General features: G+C 39.2%; 1 protein-coding gene across 1 annotated transcript in view; it reads left to right on the forward strand.

Annotated features, from left to right (window-relative positions):
- Window positions 1–1,043: 1,043 nt before the first annotated feature.
- LOC127629834 (phosphatidylinositol 4,5-bisphosphate 3-kinase catalytic subunit beta isoform-like) overlaps window positions 1,044–12,019 on the forward strand; it is a 110,056-nt gene continuing 99,080 nt past the window's right edge. Inside the window, exon 1 of the mRNA XM_052107101.1 lies at window positions 1,044–1,498. The gene's annotated coding sequence lies outside the window, so the exon portion shown is untranslated. The remainder of the gene's footprint in view (window positions 1,499–12,019) is intronic.

The raw sequence follows: 12,019 nt of genomic DNA on the forward strand, positions 1-12,019 counted from the left end.
AGGGGGGACAGATTTTGACCCAACCCCCTATGTTTCCTCGGTTAGTGTTCCCCGTATTGCCATTAAACATAGGGGGAACAGACTTCGACACAACACCTGTATAGAAAACTGATGCATGGATTTTAGAAAATGAGGTTTGTTTCCTGACCATCTCTTCTTGTGCATAAAATATTGTTCAAATTTTAATAAGACAGGTTAATATCGCTGACTATTGGACAAAAGGACACACATCACTTTCTTGAAATGTAATTGGTGTTTCTAAAATATATGCAGACCATTTCAAAATGTGTGTGTGTGTGTTTCACATTTGGGAGAAGGATTGACTTTGTATTCAAGAAGGTATAGCGCCATAAAGGAGATCTCCAAATGGGAGCGGGATCTCCAAAATAAGGCGGGGCTATTCCAAAATGGGGCGGTGTTAGTCCAAAGGGTGGTTGCGCTACTTCCAATCACGGTTAATGTTAGAGAAAGTGTAAGGTTAGGGGCTCCGTATATCTTAAATGGCGATTTGGAGCGCATGCCCTTTTTGGAGATATGCCTGCATCTATTATATACCCTTCTATTATATTGGCTCCGTTTATCAGAAATAAAAGATGCAGACTCAGAACGTGCAATGTGCTCCATTACCACTAGAGGTCAGTAAATCCCCGAAAACTACAAACTGGCCGTCTGGCGTAACAGGTCCTTTTTAAGGTACTTTAGGAGGGGTTGGTGAAAATATTTTTCTTTAAATAAGTGGTATAAAAGTACTTTAGTTTTCTAATTTCACTAACTGTTCTATCAATGCGACATATTGCAAAGTAGACCGTATACAGTAGGCTGTTAGCTATACCCACCAGAAATAAACAATGAAACAAACAAACAAAACAGTAATAACTAAATGCGCAAAAATCGAGTACCATTAAAAAACCCCAGAGAAAAACAGCTAGACCGCACTGCTAATTCCATGTGTTTGTTTATCCTGTGCACTCGCATCTCAGTGGAATGCGTTAGTTGCGTGAGTCACGCAGTTCATCGGGCCTAGTCTGCGTGTGGAGATATTACACCACATAAACACATGCACGACTGCGTCCAGTGTCATCGCAGTTCGTGTCGGCGGCGGGTAAATATGTCTATGTTTCCGGCTGAAATCACGGCACATAAGTTTAAGTGTCTGTGAGAACTGAAGGCACAATAGCGGTTACGTGTGGACAGGGAGGGCTGCACGAATCAAACGGAGGAACACGAGCGAACGCTTGTTTCACACAGCTTGCTAAAGAAGAAGCAGGAAGCGGACTGGAGCTGCTCACCTGAACCGTACCGTATGGAAGACTGCATTGGACGTTCACAGGAGGCAAAGGATCTGTTTTTACCAAGTAACCGTGCCTGAAAACTGCCCTGTGTTTTTGGAGTTCAACCTGAGACACAAACTCTTCTCTTCATCGGTTTCCGTGAAGCCAACATTGGAGGACTGCGTCCGACATTCCATCCCGGTTTGTTGGAATAATCAACTGTAAAGGTGAGCGCTCGGTTGCTACTTTGTCGTCATATGGAACTGTAATTCATATTGTGTGGATCACTTTGAGTGGTGTCGGTTAGTTACATGGTATCGATTCTCGGGCGGTTCCTTTGATGTCAAGCGCTGACAGCTTCAGTATTTGTTTTTCAATCTGATGCTGTTGGTAAAATAGGTTGCCATGTTTAAACTAAAAATGGTGTTCTCATTTACGTTGAGAAATTGTGGGACCAAATGTTTAGTGCTGTTAACCGACATACTGATTGTGCTGGTCAAAAAGGACACGTTAAAGTTTCAGACGTTAGGACTTGTTCAAAGCTCTCAATTTAATCTCCAAAATATTCGATCTCAGGGTGCTTCAATGTCTCTACCAGATGTCGATTATATGTGTGTCACGTCAGTGGATTGTAGATAAATGTCTGCATAACACTGGAATACTGGTCTGACTCAAACATCATATAGACATGATGAGCAATGAAGCCTTTTCACACCGGTGCTGCCTAGACTGTGACCCTGGAACTTAAAGGAATATTCCAGGTTCAATACAAGTTAAGCTCAGTCGATAGCATTTGTGGCATAATGTTGTTTACCACAAAATATATTTTCGACTCGTCATTTCATTTAAAAAGATAAAGAAGGAAGCAAAAAAACGAGGATAAAGTTGGACATGGGATATTTTTCCGGAATTGTTTTGAAGGTTTAATGTCAGAAATGTGAAGCTTGTTATTTAATAAAAGCACATGGCCTCCATTTATTCTTCTGTTGAAACCTGTGTATTTTTGGAGCTGTAAAGTTGTTTAAATCGTCGTTTTTGTGACTTTGATTTAGGGTTTAGTGTGGCTTGAAGTTGTTGGATATAATTTTAAATAGAAACAGTTAGAAAACTAAAATCATGTTTACATGCATATTGTTTATGTCTTGTGTCTATACTTTTAAAATAGTGAGTATTTTTATGTTTACGTGTTGGCCCCATTCGCTTCCAAGTGCCTCACTACAACAGATTTTTGCTTTTTTTTTTTTTTAAAGAAAAGGAGGAATGAGTCTAAAGTCATTTTCTGGTAATCAACATTATGCCACAAATGCTATCGACTGAGCTTAACTTGTATTGAACCCGGAATATTCCTTTAAGCCTAAAGTACCCATCCCCTACATGTACTTATACCACGGTTTTAATGGAAAATAGGAGCTTTAATCAGTCACAGAACCACCAAAGTGATAATTTCTGTATGTACATTAAAATCAAATAAATAGAATGTGTTTTGAATACCTTCCAATGGATTTCTATATCAATGGATGTAAATTACATCAAATTAATAATAAGTAAGAATATACAATTAAGATGTTGTGTGTGTGTTTGGTGTTTATGGGGAGAGATCAACAGCTTAAAGGGAAAGTTCACCCAAAATTAAAATTCTCTCATTATTTACTCACCCTCATGCCATCCCAGATGTGTATGACTTATTTCTTCTGCAGAACACAAATTAAGATTTTTAGAAGAATATCTCCGCTTTGTAGGTCCTCACAATGGAAGTGAATTGTGACCAGAACTTTGAAGCTCCAAAAAGCACACAAAGTCAGCATAAAAGTAACCCATAATGCTTTGTTTTTTAATCAATTGCTGCATACGAGTATCCATACTTCTCTACTATATAGTGTGCCAAAAACTGTATCCACAGTAGTCACGAAGCAGTAAGTGAGAAAAACCCGGATGACCTACTATTTCAGGACAGATTTTGATGTATGGATCAACTGAACACTTAACGTCCCATAATCCCTCGGGAGCGGAGATGATGTCACGTTCAAAACACTGGATTTAAAGGAATGGCGGTGAATCATGTGGTGGACACCTCAACTGTAAGTGCTATATACACCAAGATAATTGTTCCTTGTGCTTGTTTAGCAAAACCAAAGCAGATAGTTTTCATGGTTGTTATTACGTCATATATTCTGGTCTCGAGGCAATGCCAATGTCCCCGGATGAAGTATGTCCAAAATCTATTCATACTACTCGCATGCATACCTAAAAGAACTTACTGTTTTACTGGCAGATTAGTGCATCCTTCATCAAATGCAGTACATATTGCGACAGTATGCCGTTTTGGACACTGCAAATGTATTCTAAAGTGATTTAATTGATTTTGGGTGAGAACAGACTGAAACATAACTTTTTCACTGAACATCTTGACATTGCAGTCTCAAGGCAAGATCATGATTTCATGCTCGTTTACACTTCCTAGTGCTTGATGCATGTGAAGGAAGTGTAATCGAGCTTGAAATCATGATCACCATGGAGACTGCTGTCAAGATTTATAGTGACTATGTTTTGCTCTGTTCTCACCCAAAACCAACTGGGTCACTTCAGAAGACATGGATTAAGTTACTGAAGTTTTATGGATTACTTTTATCTGCTGTTTGGAGCTTGAAAGGCACTTGCTTTGTATGGACCAACAGAGCTGAGATATTCATTAAAAATCCTCATTTGTGTTCTGCAGAAGCAGGAAAGTCATAGGGGTGGCTTGAGGGTGAAATGATGAGAGAAGTTTCATTTTTGTTTGAACTCTATCTTTTAATGAACACAAATAGAGGTCTGAGGCTTGATTGTGTAAGTGTCTGTATCACTCTCTGCCCTCATGAGCCATAAGTTATTCTAGATGGCCTTTTCTGTCCTCCATTCATAAAGATAAGAGACAACAGGAAGAGGAAGTTACTACCACAAGATCATCTGATTTTTCTTTCTGTCTTTTTTCTTGCTGCTTCAGTGTTTGTGTGGAACATGAAAACTTATTTTTAATTAAGTTGTGTGTGCATGTGTGTTTTTTGTAAGTTAAGCTCCTGGCCCTCGACCAACTACATGTGACAAGAACTTTAGATAGACTTTGATGGCAGACTGTGATGTCATCAGTCAGGGGACACAAACACAGTGGGTGCCCACACACACTTGCTTGCAGTCAGAGAGGTCACTATGGTGACAGAGGCCATGAATGGGCTGATTCTCTTAGTCATGTGAGAGCACAGTGTGTGTGCTTGTTAGTGGCACAGGAAAACATTTTCCTCAGAAATGGAAGCAAAAGCACACATACATACACCCCATCTTTGTAGATGTAATAAGTATATTATATGTAGGAAATAAGTATTAAAAAAAATTCAAATTAAACAAACAGAAATGTAGAAATATTCTTGCTAAATGTTTGCTTTTATCTCGCGTAAGAGCTGTCATTTCTCCAATATTGACTTGTTTGCCAGAAGAGCATGCTGTAAAGCCTATATACATTTTTCCAGTAAAGGAAGCATCAGGTAAGGTGAGCATCACTATTGCTAGGGCTGGGTGTTGATACAAATTTCCTGATTCAATTATATTCAGATTTATAAGATTTTGATTTGTTTAAATTCTGATTCATAGGGGTATATTTCAGTTGTAATGTCTATTTTGCTTACATATGAAATAAATTCTCTCTCAGCCTATGCTGTTAATTATACAGGGGACTTTCTAACTAGGTACATTCTGAAAACATAATATTTTATCATTAGATTTTCATAATTTTGGTCACATAGGGCTGTGAAATGATACATTTGTTTTTTAAACGAATTAATCGCACAGTTTTCTGTGATTAATTGCAATTAATCATGGTACATTAAAATGTAATCATTAATATATATTTACTTTATACTTTACAAGAAACCTACAAGAAATCGATTAGACATGATTTATTTTATGTTTGTTCAAATGTTCATTGTTTTTTAGTTTCCTTTTTTAAATAATAGGATCAAATGGGCAGATGCATATCAAAGATTATTGGCAAGATAAACTTAAGGGTACACTGCTAATGCTTAGTATACACTTTACATACAGATACAAAAAAATGTAATGCTGAAGTTTAATATACTAATGTTTAAAATCTCAAAAATATTATTTTCTCTGGCTGCCGTTCAGTCTCTTATCACGCACATGCTGGGTCTTTCTTTCTCGGTTTCACTGACACTGGTTCAAACGGCAGGTTTCCTGTATCTCTCCCACACCTGCTTGCCACTTGCGAGTGATGTCTCTATTTTCAATACAGTAAATCTGCTCCCGTGTTTATTATGCCCAGGACATGTGTCGTATGTAATAAGTGTTCACTGCTCCACACAATTAGATTCTGTGCTAGGATGTGCAGTTGAGTCGAGGGTGTACCTCCTGGAAATGTATGTATGGAAATATTTGCCACAAGAAGTGGGAAAAAATGTGTGACGTGAAATATATCCTGATACTACATTAAATGCTTAAATTGTTTAACATGTTAAACAGTCAACTAATAATCACAGAAATGTGAGAAATTTCCCAGCCCTAATATAGACTATCATGCTAAATATGAGAGTTTGGCCAATATATGTAGTGGCTTTTTTGGTTATCGGCAAAAATCTATGACTATTGTTGCCGATATATATATATATATATTACACTCACCTAAAGGATTATTAGGAACACCTGTTCAATTTCTCATTAATGCAATTATCTAATCAACCAATCACATTGCAGTTGCTTCAATGCATTTAGGGGTGTGGTCCTGGTCAAGACAATCTCCTGAACTCCAAACTGAATGTCAGAATGGTAAAGAAAGGTGATTTAAGCAATTTTGAGCGTGGCATGGTTGTTGGTGCCAGACGGGCCGGTCTGAGTATTTCACAATCTGCTCAGTTACTGGGATTTTCACACACAACCATTTATAGGGTTTACAAAGAATGGTGTGAAAAGGGAAAAACATCCAGTATGCGGCAGTCCTGTGGGCGAAAATGCCTTGTTGATGCTAGAGGTCAGAGGAGAATGGGCCGACTGATTCAAGCTGATAGAAGAGCAACTTTGCCTGAAATAACCACTCGTTACAACCGAGGTATGCAGCAAAGCATTTGTGAAGCCACAACACGCACATTCTTGAGGCGGATGGGCTACAAAAGCAGAAGACCCCACCGGGTACCACTCATCTCCACTACAAATAGGAAAAAGAGGCTACAATTTGCAAGAGCTCACCAAAATTGGACAGTTGAAGACTGGAAAAATGTTGCCTGGTCTGATGAGTCTCGATTTCTGTTGAGACATTCAGATGGTAGAGTCAGAATTTGGCGTAAACAGAATGAGAACATGGATCCATCATGCCTTGTTACCACTGTGCAGGCTGGTGGTGGTGTAATGGTGTGGGGGATGTTTTCTTGGCACACTTTAGGCCCCTTAGTGCCAATTGGGCATCGTTTAAATGCCACGGCCTACCTGAGCATTGTTTCTGACCATGTCCATCCCTTTATGGCCACCATGTACCCATCCTCTGATGGCTACTTCCAGCAGGATAATGCACCATGTCACAAAGCTCGAATCATTTCAAATTGGTTTCTTGAACATGACAATGAGTTCACTGTACTAAAATGGCCCCCACAGTCACCAGATCTCAACCCAATAGAGCATCTTTGGGATGTGGTGGAACGGGAGCTTCGTGCCCTGGATGTGCATCCCACAAATCTCCATCAACTGCAAGATGCTATCCTATCAATATGTGCCAACATTTCTAAAGAATGCTTTCAGCACCTTGTTGAATCAATGCCACGTGGAATTAAGGCAGTTCTGAAGGCGAAAGGGGGTCAAACACAGTATTAGTATGGTGTTCCTAATAATCCTTTAGGTGAGTGTATGTATATATATATATATATATATATTTATTTATTTATTTATTTATTTATATATATTTATTTATTTATTTATTTATATTTATTTATTTATTTATATTTTCTCTCCAATTTGGAATGCCCAATGTGCTCAAAAGTCCTCATGGTGGCATAATGACTCTCCTCAATTGGGGTGGCAGAGGATGAATCTCTGTTGCCGTCACATCTGAGATCGTCAATCCATGCTGCTTAACTCGTGGCATGTTGAGCGTGTTACCGTGGAGACGTAGCAAGTGTGGAGGCTACACGCTATTCTCTGTGGCATCCATGCACAACTCACCACGCGCCCCATCGAGATCGAACCACATTATATAGACTATGAGGCGGTTACCCCCATATGACTCTACCCTCCCTAGCAACCGTGCCAATTTTGTTGCTTAGGAGACCTGGCCGGAGTCACTCAGCACACCCTGGATTCGAACTCACGACTCCAGGTGTGGTAGTCAGCGTCTTTACACGCTGAGCTACCCAGACCCCGGCAATTGTTTTTCATCATTTTGTCATTTCAAAATAAGTGTCCCAGGGTGTTTTGGGCTTGTTTGTACTAAAAAGTCCTCCGATATGAACCAAATCTGTATTTTTTCTGGTTATATTATTTGGATTTTAGTTGAACAAAAAAAAAACTGCATCTCTGGATTTTATTAATTTTGGACTCTTTGCCCACCGTAGTAAAGAAAGAATAATATTTATTTTGACATTTCTATAAATCGATTTTAAAAACTATTGGCCGATTAATTGGATATCGGACTTTCTCACCACCTTAGTTATCGGTTTGGACAAAATCCACTAATGGTGGATATATAGACCATTTACATTGATAAGGTGAAATTTGGTCGCATATGCAAATGAGGGTAGAGGGTTGCTGCATAGTTAAATATCGATCTAGGGATTTAAAAATCGATATCGATATGCATTAGAAAATCAATATTTTCACCCAGCCCTAACTGTTGCTATTGCTCATACTAAAGTTTAAAGGATACTGCACTTCGGTTTTCTGTGGACTGGTACATCTCATGCACAGTGTGCATGACTCAAACTTCATCAGCACAGTCCACGTATAGCCCAGTTTTTCTAGACACGCGGCATGATAAAATTTTTATCATGCCTAGAATCAGGGCCAATCTTTTTTGCAGCATGCAGGTAATCGCACATACACTGCTACTCTAATGAATGAGCGGTTTCTCAGCCCTTGATGCATGATGTGTGGCCTCTGGAGGGTGAATTTTTGGCAATGTTTTTTATTTATTTTTTATTTGTATCCCCTTTATTTCCCCATTCTCCCAATGTGGAATGACCAATTCCCACTACTTATTAGGTCCTCGTGGTGTCGCGGTTACTCGCCTCAGTCCGGGTGGAGGAGGAAAAGTTGCCTCCACTTCTGAGACCTCAATCCACGCATCTTATCATGTGGCTCGTTGTGCATGACACCGCCGAGACTCACAGCATGTGGAGGCTCATGCTACTCTCCGCGATCCACGCACAACTTACCACACGCCCCATTGAGTGCAAGAACCCCTAATTGCGACCATGAGGAGGTTACCCCATGTCACTCTACCCTCCCTAGCAACCGGGCCAATTTGGTTGCTAGGAGACCTGGCTGGAGTCACTCAGCCTACCCTGGATTGGACTCATGACTCCAGGGGTAGTATTTTTACTACCTTTATTAATTGTAATGTTAGTTAATAAAATTACAATTGTTCATTGTTAGTACAAGTGAGTTCATAGTGCATTAACTAATGTTAACTAATACAACTTTTCATTTTAAAAATGTAATGGTATATGTTGTAACTAAGGGTGCTTTCACACTGGCAGTTAGTTCGAAACAGAGCACGGTTTGCATGAAAAATTAGTAATGTCATGTTGACCGGGGTGCACACCGCAGTACCGAACCCGATACTACCTGTAGGAGGTGGTCTGAGTTCGGTTGCATTGGAATTGTAGTGCTATTCACATGAATGTGAAAGCAACTCGGACTCGATGCGCACTCGTTCAGGAAGTAAAGTAACCAGCATTTTAGCCAATGACGACATCATTAGTTTCGACAACACACGAGGATCCACACATTCCTGAAAGCCACAAAAAAGTAATGACACCACAATTACATACAAGTACAATCAACTATCTATCTATACACCTTATAAATACTATATATAAATACTATTATAGGGTATAATAGGAGATGATGGTGGCGATAACTTCAACTTGGACACGGGCGTGAGAAAGCGTGCAGTGTAAACAAAGTTGCAAATGAATTATTTGCAATCAGCGGTCTCCTCAAAAAACGCTGTTTGCGAGCAGCAGCAAGATGCCTTCCCCTGCACATCTGATGAGTTACAACATGAAGCGCACATACACAGTTGTTGTTCACTCTGCTGTGCATAATGGAATAAAAAAATCTGAAAGTATGATGAGTCGCTATGTTCACCATGCGTGTTTGTGTTGACTGAAGATGAACGCCAATGGACTGGGGTTCGATAGAATCAAGTGAGTGTGAAACCAGACCAATGCTGCGGGGGGCATTGGGAACAATTGCACTCGGAATCGGACCGCAGCAAACGTGCCCAGTGTGAAAGCCCCCTAACATTAAGTTTAGCTCGTATGATTTCTTTCTTGATGCGTGTTTTGTTTTAAAACTGCTTCTGGTATATCACCCACCCTTAGCTTACTGTCCTTTTAAAAGGACAATATTAGCTGCTCTTTTATTTTGTTCACAACCGTACCATTTGGAAAATACTGTTTCTGATCCAACGAACTGAAATGAAAAGAATTTCACATTTAGTTTGTTTAAAAATAAGTTTTAATAAAAGTATATAAACTGTTTTTCAAGGTATGATGCAGTTAGAAGGTGGTTAATGTTCAAAATAATCAATTCTCCTTGCTTTTCTTGGTGTGTACCCATCATTTGATCAATTACTGTCAGGACAGCAAGTGAGTCAAAGACACCTGTGGTCATTTCCTCTGATTTATGCGTCACACCGGGCTTCTCTCCCACACCGTGCTTTCATTTAAATGTGTTCTCAGTGTTTGATTGTCTCTCCTCTTTTATGCACCTGCATAAAAGCTGAATAGCATTCTCACCAACTGGCCTGATTGCCATGCGTATGCATATTAAAGCACCTGTATGCACACCTGTGAATGGAGCACTGAGCGTGTCCACACTTGGAATTCTCCACTTCCCTGCATACCAGTCAGGACACGCAGAGGAATTCAGTATCGGGAAACTAGGAGTGAAAGAAGTGAAACTGACAGAGAGGTAGACAAGGAGGGAAAGTGAGTTGGAGGCAATGGTACTGATTGTACACTTCCTGTCAAAAGTTTGGACATACTTGAATTTGTCATCATGATCCTAAAGATGTATGCTTCAGTGCTTGAAATTAGTTTTGTAGCCAATTATAAATTGTAAAATATTTTACAAAACAAAAATGTAACAATTATATATTTTTTTAAATATGTTGGTGGGGCCTGGGTAGTTCAGTGAGTAAAGACGCTGACTACCACCCCTGTAGAAACAAATTTGAATCCCAGGGCGTGCTGAGTGACTCCAGCCGGGTCTCCTAAGCAACCAAATTGGCTCGGTTGCTAGGGATTTAGCCACACGTGGCAACCTCCTCGTGGTCACTATAATGTGTTTCTCGCTCTCGGTGGGGCGTGTGGTGAGTTGTGCATGGATGTCGCTGAGAATAGCGTGAAGCCTCCACAACCGCTATGTCTCTGCGTTAACGTGCTCAATAAGCCACGTGATAAAATGCACGGATTGACGGTCTCAGATGTGGAGGCAACTGAGATTTGTCTTCCACCACCTGGATTCAGGCGAGTCACTACGCCACCGTGAGGACTTAGGGCACATTGGGAATTGGGCATTCCAAATTGGGGAGAAAGGGGGGGGATAAATAAAATGAATCAGTTGGACTGTATAATAAAGGAATACTGTTTAAAAAGCATCACAGGATGCACCTTGTTGAGAGAATACTATGGCTATTTTGAAGAAGCTCAAATAAAAGAGTTTTGTTTTACATTTTTTATTCACTCTAAAATTCTCATACCTCCCATTTGTTTTATTTGTGACTTTAATGACTTTACTACTTTTAAAATGTGTAAAATAATAAAAATAAAGAGCGTAGATGGTAGTGTATATTAAATATTCATAATCTGAAATGCTATTGAAAGAGATTACAAGTATTTGTTGACTCTAAAAATGTTCACGCCTTTACTCAATTTACTCATTATTGTGGGTAATCTATGCACAACTAATGCAATGTTCTTAGAAAGATTTTGTTACCTATATTAACATTTTTATTTAACAATATTTCTAAAACTAATAACATTATTTTGTGAGTTTTTACTAAAACATGCCGTTCACATGTACAGATTCATGTTCAATTGACAAGCAATATACTTCAGACTTATGTTTTCAAGAAAATGTATCTCATTTGCATTGTCTACATTTACAACAGACAAACGCACAAATGAACATACAACATTTTCAACCCCACCTTATAAAACAGCTTATAGGCATTAAAATCTGAATAGGATCATCAATAACAATACTGGATACTAGAACATAACATTTCAGTGCATTAATACAAAACATTTCAGTACCACAACATACACACCCTGACCGAACAGTCCCGTGCATCAGAGAACATTCTCTCAATTCTCAAGACTGGATCAGTCAGGCATCTCAATCACGTATTTCACAAATGTTCAACAAACTGTCCTTTTCTTTTTTTGAAACAACAACAATATGCATTAATAATGGTAACAAAAACATGAGATACAATTTAGACTATTACATTTATAACTATTATATGTCGAGTGTCTATAGCCGTCCTG

This window comes from Xyrauchen texanus, chromosome 36, assembly GCF_025860055.1.
Source record: "Xyrauchen texanus isolate HMW12.3.18 chromosome 36, RBS_HiC_50CHRs, whole genome shotgun sequence".
Taxonomy (NCBI): Eukaryota; Metazoa; Chordata; class Actinopteri; order Cypriniformes; family Catostomidae; genus Xyrauchen; species Xyrauchen texanus.